We start from the raw sequence: 12,335 nt of genomic DNA on the forward strand, positions 1-12,335 counted from the left end.
TTTTGATAGGGATTGCATTGAAATTCTAGATCACTTTGTGCAGTATGAACATTTTAACAATATTAATTCTTCTAACCCATGAACATAAAATATCTTTCCATTTATTCGTGTCCTCTTCAGTTCGTTTCATTGATATTTTATAGTTTTCATTGTAGAGATCTTTCACCACTTTGATTCAATTTATCCTTGGTTTGTTGTTGTAGTTGTTGTTTTTGAGACAGACTCTCACTCTATCGCCCAGGCTGGAGGGGAGAGGCACTATCTCGCCTCACTGCAACCTCTGCCTCCTGCATTCAAGCAATTCTCCTGCCTCAGCCCCCCAAGTAGCTGGGATTACAGGTGTGCACCACCACACCCAGCTAGTTTTTGTAGTTTTAGTAGAGAAGTGATGTCACCATGTGGCCAGGCTGATCTTAAACTCCTGACCTCAGGCAATCCTCCTGCCTCGGCCTCCCAAAGTGCTGGGATTATAGGCGTGAGCCACCATGCCCAGCCCAGGTATTGCTTTCTTGATTTCTTTTTCAGATAGTTTGCTATTGGTGTATGGAAACAGTACTAATTTCTGTATGTTGATTTTGTACCATGCAACTTTAATGAATTTATTAATTCTAACAGTTTTTTTGGTGGAGCCTTTAGAAGATCATGTCATTAGCAGACAGAGAAAATTTGACTTCTTTCTTTCCAATTTGGGTGCTCTTTATTTCTTTCTCTTACCTAATTGCTGTAGCAGGGACTTCCAGTACTATGTTGAATATAAGTGGTGAAAGTGGGCATCCTTGTCTTATTCCAGATTTTAGAGGAAAAGCTTTCAACTTTTTTTTTATTCAATATGATATTAGCTGTGGGTTTGTCATATATGTCCTTTATTGTGTTGAGATGTGTTCCTTTTCATACTAATTTGTTGATGGTTTTCATCATGAAGGGATGTTACCTTTAGTCAAATCCTTTTATTGACGTTGATTGAGATGATCATATGGTTTTTGTCCCTGCAGAGTCTCATAGCAGTCCTCAGTGAAATGCAAGACAGCACAAGTTCCTGACAGCATCTCTCCATCCAGGCCAAGGCAGACTGTCCGTCTCACAGCTGGATGGGGACACAGATCGAGTTCTGGCAACTGAAATGCGAGTGGACTTAAATGGGTCGCTTCTCAGCTAAGGCAATGGTAGTTCCCTCTTCTGGTGCATGGGCTGAGAGGGCCCCGTGTTCCAAGAGGCATAGCCACTGGTTGGTGAGGGGCTGTGATACGTGAGCAAGCATGGGCTTGAGGGACTGGGGAAAGGGAGCGATTAAGAAGTGAAGGCCGGGCATGATGGCTCATGCCTGTAATCCCAGCACTTTGGGAGGCCAAGACGGGAGGATCACTTGAGGTCAGGAGTTTGAGACCAGCCTGACCAACATGGTGAAACCTCGTCCTACTAAAAATACAAAAATTAGCCGGGCGTTGTGGCTCACGCCTGTAATCCCAGCTACTTGGGAGGCTGAGGCAGGAGAATCACTTGAATCCAAGAGGTGGAGGTTGCAGTGTGCCGAGATCAGCCATTTCACTCCAGCCTGGGCGACAGAGCGAGACTCCATCTCAAAAAAAAAAAAAAAAAAAAAAAAAAAAAAAAGAAGTGCAGCAATTAAGAATGAAGACATTGGGCGTGCAGGCGAGGCTCCGGGCGCGAGGATCGCGCAGGGCAGCGGGTTCACGAGCCAGCGGGAGGGGCCGGGGCGGTGGCGGCGGCGGCGGCGGGGGCCGGTACTGGACCCGGCGGGATGAGCGAGGTGGAGGCGGCAGCGGTGGCGACAGCGGTCCCCGCGGCGACGGTGCCCGCGACGGCGGCAGGGGTGGTAGCGGTGGTGGTACCGGTGCCCGCAGGGGAGCCGCAGAAAGCAGGCGGCGGGGCGGGCGGCTGTGGCGGGGACAGAGCCGCCTTGGACCCTGCTGCTGGGACCCCCTCGGCGCCAGGCCCCCGCACCCCTGGCAACCCGGCGACAGCGGCCTCGGGAACCCCCGTCCCCCCCGGCCCGGAGTCAGGCGGACAAGCCGGTGCTGGCAACCCGCGTCCTGGGCACTGCCAAACGGTTCAACGTCCAGAGTGGTTACAGATTCACCAACAGGAATGACACCAAGGAAGATGTCTTTGTTCACTAGACAGCTGTTAAAAGAAACAACCCCAGGAAGTTTCTGCGCAGCGTTGCAGATGGGGAGACCGTGGAATTTGATGTCCTGGAAGGAGAGAAGGGCGCAGAAGCTGCTAATGTAACTGGGCCCGGGGCGGTGGTGTCCATGAAGAGCCCCGTTATGCCCCCAGCCGACGTAGGTTCCGCCGATTCATCCCCGGCCTCCCTCAGTTGCCCCACCACCCATGGTAGCAGAGATCCCCTCTCGGGGGACAGAACCTGGCGGCGAAGGGGAGCGGGCCGAAGACTCTGGGCAGCGGCCCAGACGATGGCAGCCCCCACCCTTCTACCGACAGCGGTTTGTGCGAGGCCCCCGGCCACCCAACCAGCAGCAGCCTATAGAGGGCACTGATGGGGTACAACCAAAGAGACAGCCCCATTGGAGGGGCACCAACAGCAGGGAGATGAGCGGGTCCCCCCGCCCAGATTCCCGCCCAGGTACCTAAGGCCTTTCCGCCCCAGGCCACCCCAGCAGCCTACCATGGAAGGTGGGGACGACGAGAGCAAGCCCAGCCAAGGAAATTATTTTTTATAAAAATTAAAAATAACAAATAATAAAAAAGAATGAAGACATTTATGTGGCCAACAAACATATGAAGAAAAGCTCATTATCACTGATCATTAGAGAAATGCAAATCAAAACCACAATGAGATACCATCTCATGCCAGTTAGAACGGCGATCATTAAAAAGTAAGGAAATAACAGATGCTGGCAAGGCTGTGGAGAAATAGGAACGCTTTTACACTGTTGGTGATAGTGTAAATTAGTTCAACCATTGTGGAAGATAGTGTGGTGATTCCTCAAGGATCTAGAACCAGAAATACCATTTGACCCAGCAATCCTATTACTGAGTATATACTCAAAGGATTATAAATCGTTCTACTATAAAGACGTATGCACACATATGTTTACTGCAGCACTATTTACAATAGCAAAGACTTGGAACCAACCCAAATGCCCATCAATGATAGACTGGATAAAGAAAATGTGGCACATACACACCATAGAATACTATGCGGCCATAAAAATGGATGAATTCATGTCCTTTGCAGGGACATGGATGAAGCTGGAAGCCATCATTCTCAGCAAACTAACACAGGAACAGAAAACCAAACACCACATGTTCTCACTCATAAGTGGGAGTTGAACAATGAGAACACATGGACACAGGGAGGGGAACATCACACACCGGGACCTGTCGGAGGGTGGGATCTAGGGGAGGGACAGCATTAGTACAAATACCTAATGCCTGCGGAGCTGAAAACCTAGATACCAGTTTGATAGGTGCAGCAAACCACCATGGCACATGTATACCTATGTAACCTTCATGTTCTGCACAGGTATCCCAGAACTTAAAGTAAAATTAAAAAAAAAAAAAACAAGTGCAGCCAAGGGTCACAGATTGGATCTTCTAAGTGTGTCTTTTCGGCAGAGCAGGGCATGTGGATTTATCTGTGTTATCTCGGCTTTTCATTGAGACTGCGGACACTCCTAAGCCTGCACAGTAGCAGCTTATTCTCCAGACCCTCTGTCCCTTGGAACCCCAATCCCAGGCCTAGCCCAGCCCAGCAAATCTCCTTCACTGCGAAAGGGGCGAGAGCAAATGGAGAGGAGGAGAGAGCGAGTAAAGGAGAGGAGAGAGCAGAAAGGACTCAAAGGCAAAGTGGACAGGGGAGGGGAAGGTCAGGGCCAAGCAGGATGAGCACCTGGGTCCAAGATGGAAATCCCAGACCTCAGCGTGTTGAACTAAGGCCGGGAAGGTGCTCAGATAACACAGGGAGGCCCTGGGAATAGGGCCAGGGGTGTCGGAGCCCAGCGGCCCCTGAACCTGTTCCATCCTGTTCCATCTAGGAATAGAATGGTTCGGGGAACAGGGATAAGCAGAGCCTGCCTGCAGAGGACTGCGAGGACACAGACGCAAGGCTGAAGGAGAGAAGAGATGCAGAGAGGAGACGGGAGGGGCCAGGGAAGACAGAACGCTGGGGAGAAGTGGAGAAGGCAGAGGCAGGCAATGGTGAAAAAGAATAGGAGCCCTGGTGTGTTTGCAGACAGGCCCCTGATCCTACTCCAGGAACTCCCCATCACTATCACGCCCCCACTTCCAAGGCCTCCCTGGGGACAGTGGTGGCTCCTTCTGAGGCCCTCCTCCACCATCCACAGTCCTAGGAGGGAGCATGAGGCCAAAGTATAGCTGGCTCAGGACAAGGTTTTGCAAGGGTTCAGGAGAGAGGGTTGGGAAGGGGCAACTGTCCCAGGGTGGAAGGACTAGGAGGGCAGAAGGGTGGGGAGGAGGTGTCTGCGCACCTACCACTTCCAGCGGAGCTGCTGGGCGGCGCTCCTGAGAGGGCCGTGGGAAAAGCCCACAGACGGAGGAGCAGGTGGGCGCACCTCTAGGGGCCGCCACATTCACTCCTTTCCCGCAACTGGGCGCCTTCAGAACTACCCTCTTGATTGGCTGAGCTGAGACCCAGTCTTTCACCCTCCAACGCCGTCATCCTGGGGTCCCCCTTGGTGTCAGGAGCTCCCTAGCCTGGTGAGAGGTGAGCCACGAAGCCCGCGGAGTGTCCAGCGGGCAGCCTCTCTCCGGAAGGCCGGGAGGGAAAGGCTTCCCGGCTGCAGTGTCCATATCGGCCACCAGGGGGCAGCGCAGGGCTGCCTTTTGGCGCCTCTTGATCTCCAGCGAGCTGGTCCGCAGAACCCCAGGGGCGTGGGGACGGGGCTTCCACTCCCGGACCCGCCCCCTTCCACACCCTTCGCGCAGCTCCTCTGCAAAACGCCTTAGGAATTCAAGCCGCTTGGGGAAAGCGGCGAGTTTTCAAAAGGCAATAAATAGGCAGATCTGAAAGGGCCCCTTGAAATCCTCCGTATTCCCACCTGGTTCAGAGGCTGGGGAAACTGAGGCTCAGAGAGGTTAAATCGCTTGCGTAAGATCGTCCAGCTCTTTCTCTGGCCCCCTAGTTCGGTTCTCTCTCCAGACATCCACTGCCTCCGCCTCAGGAACATCGCTCCACTGCTGCATATCTGGGGATAGGGATGGAGGAATCCAGGCAGCCATCATGGAGGAAGCAGCAGCACTTGAACTTGGCCTTGGGGTGGGGTTAAGCGGCGGACTCGGTTGAACAATGTGGGGGTGGGCACTCCTGGTGGGCACTCCACCGCGTGGGCAAAGGCAGGAGGCAGAGGCCTGGGGCCCCGGGAGGCAAGTGGTTTCTTAGGAGAAGTAGAAAGATAGTGGGGATAGGAAGTGTACCCATATCCCGAGGTCCTTGCCGGCTGCCCGGGTCTCTGCCTTTGGAATTGCGGGGTGGCTCGGCCCAGGAATTTTCCTGAATTCCATTATGCTGAAAGCGCAGGGTATGGCAGGAGACCTCCTGATTATCTCATGTGGAGGTGGAGAGCCGCTGCCCCTCCGCGGCCGGGAGCCCAGCCCTGGGGAAGAGAGCGGCCACGCCCCATTCCTCCACCGTGACTCCAACCTTCAGCTGCTGGAGCCCCTGGCCACCGGGGCCCCGTATTGACCTCAGAATTGGCCGTGTCTGGGGCGGCTCGAGGTTCCTGGGCTCCGAGCAAGCGTCAGCCTGTGAGGTGGAAGGGCCCAGGGCACAGCCGGTGCCATCTGCTCAACGGCGCCTGCGAAGCCATGAGGCTCCTCCCAGGGCCAGCAGCACACTCAGCTCGGCTCTGGCCTGCAGGGGTACGTGAGACAGGGGGGGGACGCAGTGAAGGCAGCAGTGGAGCCCAGGACGGAGTTTCTGCCCCTAGGAGTCTGGGCACACAGTGGGGCGCAGGGGAGGAGGAGGCCCTGCTGTCCTGGCATTGCTGTTGCTTCCACAACCTGAAGATGGCACCCAACCCTGACCTCAGCCCTCCCTACCTGCAGCAGCTCCCAGGTAGGGAGGTCTGGCCTCCCAGCCCCAGACCATGTCCGAAGTCATTGAGTCCACACGGTTCCACCGCCTCCTTGGAAACCCTTTTCAGAGACTCAGAGTTGAGAAGCTGAGGCTGGGACTCGAGCTCTGGGGACCAGCAGACCTGAGATCAAGGACCAGCTCTTCTCCTTACTAGCTGAGGGGCCTGAGCCCATCTGAGCCCCAATTCTCCCACCTTTATAATGGCGGAACCAGAATAAAGATAAAACCTCCTCCGGGGGTTGCAGTGAGAATCTGAGACACGAGGAGACGCCCCAGCGCAGGGCCTGGCGCTCACCGTGTGTTCAATCATAGCTGGCCCTGTTATGACCGTTTTCATCCCCTTTACCGTGGATGGCCTCTCATCCGGCCCTTGCAGGTGACAGGTGTGTCCGTCTCCCCTAGACATCCTGGGCGTGCTCAGCTCTACTGGCTTTCAGCCGTTTGGCAAAACACCTTCCAGCTGATCTTGTATTTGCACAAGTCAATTGTGTTTGCCCACAAGCCTTTTTCATGCCAGCTGTTCTTGATATTATGAATGCACAGGTTAATTAAATATCATATAAGCTAGCAAGTTTTCAAACTAGTTGGGTTTGTTTGTTTGTTTTTAGAGATGGGGTCTGGCTCTGTCCCCTAGGCTGGAGTGCAATGGCATGATCACAGCTCACTGCTGCTTCAAATTTCGGGGCTTAAGTGATCCTCCCACCTCAGCCTCCCAAGTAGCTGGGACCACAGGTGTGTGCCACCACATTCTGCTAATTTTTATTTATTTATTTACTTACTTGCTTACTTACTTACTTTGTAGAGACAGGGTCTCAACATCTTGCCCAGGCTGGTCTCAAACTCCTGGGGTCAAGCGATCCTCCTGCCTCGGCCTCCCAAAATGCTGGGATTAAAGGTGTAAGCCACCGTGCCCAGCCTCAAACTGTTTAAAGATTTCCTTTATACTCTTAAAAATCATTGAAGATCCCAAACAGCTTTTGTTTCTGTGGCTTGCACTGATTGATATTTACCATATTCGAAATTAAAGATGAGAGACTTTCAAAGCACAGGAACACAAAAGCACACATTCCATGGGCTGTCAGAGGACAGGGCTGGGGTCTCTGAAAATCTTTATTTGTACCTTCTGGAGAAAATGAGAGTATCAAGGGCAAACAACATCTTAGTTTGACCATGAAAAGAGTTTGGACTTTGGATTCCCTGAAAGGGTCGCAAGTGGTCCCTGGGCCACTCTCGGAGAGCCACTGATGGAAGCCGATGAAATATTAATGCAGAGAGGGAGCTGCTCCCTGAATGCCAGGCTGGAATGTTTGGAAAGTCCCAGCACAGATGAGGGTAATGATTTGGGGAAAATAATCACACAAATAATGAAGGACTCTGCCTCGAGATTGCCTTGCAAGCACCTTCCAGTTTTCATGTCCCTTTAGAAACACTGAAACCAGAAATCAGTGCTGATTCACTGCACTGTGGTTTCTACCACAGAGATGACCCAGAGCTCCAATCAGTGGGCTCATGCTCAGAGAAAAGGTTTTGGCTCCCTACCAAAAGGCAGACAAATAGATGTGCTGTACTTTACATATTTTAAGTAAAAATAAAATGTTTAAGAAATGTCTGTGTGGTTAAGTAGGACTTCCCCACCCATCTAACTTGCCCAGCTAATGCTGCAATTACGGATGTTGCAAGAACGTTGACTCGACCCAGCCTTCCCCTGCTACGGTAAATGCCCCCGACCCCTCCACCCTCAGGCTGGACACCAGCTCCAAGTCTAATCCTTGTCTTTGACCATTTCGGGCTTGACTTTGCCTTTGACCTTGCCTCCATTGCCTGCCACATCCTTCAGTTAGTCACTAGCACAAGGTGGGTCAGATTTGGTGGGTTCCTACACGGCGTCCAGTACTAAGTGTGTGACCTTAGAGCAGTCACCTAACCTCCCTGAGCCCCAGCTTCCTTTTCTGTAAAATGGGAAGTTACGCATAAGCATGCATATACCCCAGCTCTGTGGGTGCCATCAGTAGTGATGTCACCATCCCACCGGTACAGTGCCTTTGAGATGGCCCTTTAGCCGTGCTTCCTGCTCCCAGCCCCTGTGATCACTCACTTGGACCATAAAAGCCTCAGCCTTAGTCTTTCCATTTCCAGACACTTCTACCTGCTCCAAATTAATGACCTAAATCCCTGTGCTAACCAAGTAATTCCTCTGCTCAGAAAATGTCAGTGTGGGAAGCTCAATACACCACTAGTTCAACCAAAGGCATTTACCCTGAGATCCAAACCCTCTTTGACCTGGTGCCCACTTACCTGAGTGGCTTCATCTCCTACTGCTACAACAATCGTGCCTGAGGACCATTGCTGAGGTGACCTGCCCCAACCTCCAGGGTCCAGATGCCATGTGGAGGGTATTACATGCGTGAACCCTGAATATCGCCATGAGGGCCTGAGTCTGAGTGCATCCCCATTCTGCAGATAAGAAAACAGAGGCTCAATAGCATCAAGTCCTCTGCCTAAGGTCAGACAGAGGACAGTGGCAGAGCCAGGATTGTAGCCCAGGTCTCCCTGACTCCAAAGCCCAGAATGTTCGTATGCTCCTTTCCGGAGGCACTGAGACCTTCCCTGCTCTTGTGCCTTCCCTGCTCCCTGCCCCTGCTCACCGCAGCCCCTCCTCTCGGCATGCCTGCCCACCTTTCTAGATCCTGCCAGCCTTCGGGACTCAGCTTAAACGCCACCTCTTTCCTGATGCCATCTGGCACCCTGCAGCCCTCTCCTCTGCCGGAGGTTCTGACATTTGCACAGGGCCTGCATTCTCCTAGGCTCTCCCTGTTCCTTCCTTAGGAAAGTGAGCCTGGCCCCTACAGTGAGGTCCTCTTTCTCTGCTTCACACTCCAGAGCAGCGGGCCCAAACTTTTTGGCACCAGGGACCAGTTACATGGAAGACAGTTTTTCCACAGTTGGGCAGGGGGGATGGTTTGGGATGATTCAAGCTCATTACATGTATTGTGCACTTCATTTCTATTATTACTACACTGAAATATATAATGAAATAATTCTACACTCACCATCATGTAGAATCAGTGGGAGCCCTGAACTTGTTTTCCTGCAACTAGATGGTCCCATCTGGGGGTGATGGGAGACAGCAACAGATCTTAGACTATCATAAGGAACGTGCCACCTAGATCCCTCACATGCACAGTTCACAATAGGGTTGAAGCTCCTATGAGAATCCAACGTTACCACTAGGAGGTGGAGCTCAGGCGGTAATGCGAGTGATGGGGAGTGGCTATAAATAGAGATGAAGCTTTGCTTCTCACTTCCCGCTGTGTAGCCCGGGACTGCTACTGGCCCGTGCCCGAGGGGTGGGGGATTGCCTGCTCTACAGCATCATCACACATGCCTTTGCCCCATCTAAGTTTGTTGAGTGAGTATTATGTGCAGTCACTGATTCAGGCTTTGAGGCTGCAGCCATGAACAGAGTTCCCACCTCAAGCAGCAGAGGTCCCTGATGGGCAGAGGGCTGGCTGAAGCAGCAGCAGACACACAGATGGTCCAGTCTCAGGTGACAGCTGTGAGCAAATCAAGCAGGGAGTCTGGCACATGCAGGAGAGGTATTATTTTGTGTAAGTGGCCAGGGAAGGGACCACAGTGAGGCAAAGGCACCGGCCTGGCCAGGGCCAGGGAAGCGACCATAGTGAGGTGAAGGTGCTGGTCTGGCCAGGGCCAGGGAAGGGTGTGCCAGGCAGGGCACCCCAGGGTCACAGGCCAGTACAGGGAAGGGCTTGGTGTGCTGAGCATGGCGGTGAGGTCAGCATGGCCAGGGCTGAGGTGAGTGCAGGCAGCTGAGGTCTCAGAGGTCAGCAGGGCACGGTCAGAAAGGGCCTCGAGGGCCATGACAGGTCTTGCCCTTCATCCTAGGTGTGTTGGGGGGTTGGGGAGGGTTTCAAGGAAGAGAGTGACATGGTTTGAAGGACTGCAGGGGAAAAGTGACAGTGGAGGTGCCAGGAGGGCCTTGGCCCCGGCTCTCACAACCTTGCAGGAGTGGTGCGGGGGTGGGGGGTGTTGAAGCACAGGTTTCACTGTTATTCAGGTAAAGTGAGACCAACAGCTCAGAAGATTGTCTTTAGCTGGGCTCAGTGGCTCATGCCTATAATCCCAGCACTTTGAGGAACTGAGGTGGGTGGATTGCTTGAGCCCAGGAGTTCAAGACCATCCTGGGCAACATAGTGAAACCCTATCTCTACAAAAAAAATACACAAAGTTAGCTGGGCATGATAGCAGGTGCCTGTGGTCCCAGCTACTCAGGAGGCTGAGGTGGGAGGATCACCTGAGCCCTGGAGGTTGAGGCTGCAGTGAGCTGAGATGGCACCACTGCACTCCAGCCTGGGCATCGGAGTGAGACCCTGTCTCAAAAAAAAAAAAAAAGATTGCCTTTGACACAATGGTTTGTTACTCACAGTTCCCAAGAGGAAGAGACACACCGGGCTATGTGGGGCCACTGGGAAGCACCAGGGTGAGGAGGCAGAAAGAGCCTCGGGGAAATAGTGAGCCAGAGCCTTTGCTGTGGTTTTCATAGGAAGAAATGGACAAACAGCAACCGGGCTATGCAGGGCTAGAGCTGAGTTTGAATAATTTTATGGGGCTCAGGGTGTCTGGGCTTCCAAGTTTCTGGCCCCTGGCCCACGGGGCGACTGGGGAGCTGCATTGCCCACTGTAAGAGCTCAGGAAGGGAGATGGTCGGGGTGGGCTGGCATTGGCTGTTTTGCACACAAAAGGTGTGCTCCAAGTGCCGCTGTATCTAGGGGTTAGCTAGTCCCGAGATGGCAGTCCTTCCCAGGCCAGCAAGATGTCAAAAGATCATAAAATACAGAAAATAATCAACCAAACTAATACCAGAGTGGTCAAGATGAGGGGGCAGAGCCGGGAGAATGGTGGATCCTATGAGGCAGGGGAAGACAGGACGGTGAGACAGTGGCTTGGGAAGGGGCGGGGTGGCTGTTTGGTCAGGGTGGTCGGGTTGACTGGGAAGTGGCTGTCAGCCTGAAGGAGGAAGCTGGGGGCAGAGCCTTCCCGCAGAAGAGATGGAAGGAGCAGGACAGCCGGTGAGATGGGTTCCAGGGTGGGTGTGGGTGAACAGCGCCTGGGTGGAGCTCAGCGACGTGGCCTGCATGGGCTGGTCACTGCGACTGAAGATGGAACCCTGCTGGGGAGGCGGCTTAGGTGGAGGGACAGACCCAAGAGCTCTGAGTCATTAATGCTGGGGGCGCCACCTGTCACACAGTGGGTGCACCAGCCTGCGCTCAGGGCTGAGGTCTGGGAGTCATCGGCATAGAGATGGCGTCTGAGGCCACGGACTGGATAAGAACAGTTATGGGAGAGGGCTAAGGACTGAGCCACTGGGCACCGTGACATTCATGGCCAGAAAGAAGAACAGGTGCAGACATGGAGGAAGGATGAGGACCAGCGAGGAGTCCGTTGTCCTGGAGACCAAGTGAGAGTTTCAGGAAGAGCTGTCGACAAAGTCAACAGGGCCAGGAGATTGGATTAGGAATGGCGTCTCCAGACGAGCATCTGCGGAGGGTCTGACAGGGTGCACTCAACTTGACCCTCAATGAAGCAGCATGTTACCCACTCCCAAAAGAACCCCTTGCTTCTCATAAGCAGAGCTGTATTACCAAACAATTGTACTCAACTATTGTATTTTGAATTCCATGTCTAAATATTTGTGGAACCTCTTTTCTCTGTGTTACATTAGTACCTAATATCTCTATTTTTCCTCTTGGGCCCACAAAGTGTAATATATTTACCATCTGGCCCTTTATGGAAACACTTCAGTCATCTTGAGCTACAGCATGAAAGTGGAGGAGGCATTTTGAGAATGGATGAGGGGCCATGGGACACATAGGACCCAATGCAAGGTACAGTGGCTTCCTGAGGATCAGGGCATGACAGCCTTGGGGGTGACCTGGTAGGTAGAGGCTCTGGTAGGCCTGAAACATTCTGGGAGTGGTCTTCGTGTGGCCTGGGGAAAGCTGGGGGGTCAGTTCCAGCCCAGCCTCCTCTTGGGGCTTGGTCTCTGAGGCAGATGTGGGGGTCATAGAGAGTGGAATAGCTGGGGAGGGATGAGGGTATCTCACCAGAAATATGTCACTGTCCCCAGTATCATCCCTCATGCCTGTTGCAATTCTGAAATGCTTCAGGCAATGCTGTGATCAATGTCTTGTCTGTTTCTGATCGATATCTGTCTGCTGCACTGCATGCAGGCAGGGAC

At 53.0% G+C, this 12,335-nt stretch overlaps 1 pseudogene; it reads left to right on the top strand.

Moving 5' to 3' along the window:
* Positions 1-1,704: 1,704 nt before the first annotated feature.
* LOC129048384 (Y-box-binding protein 2-like) lies at positions 1,705-11,716 on the top strand (annotated as a pseudogene).
* The last annotated feature ends 619 nt before the right edge of the window (positions 11,717-12,335 follow it).

The sequence above is a fragment of the Pongo abelii genome, chromosome 8 (genome assembly GCF_028885655.2).
Source record: "Pongo abelii isolate AG06213 chromosome 8, NHGRI_mPonAbe1-v2.0_pri, whole genome shotgun sequence".
Classification (NCBI taxonomy): Eukaryota; Metazoa; Chordata; class Mammalia; order Primates; family Hominidae; genus Pongo; species Pongo abelii.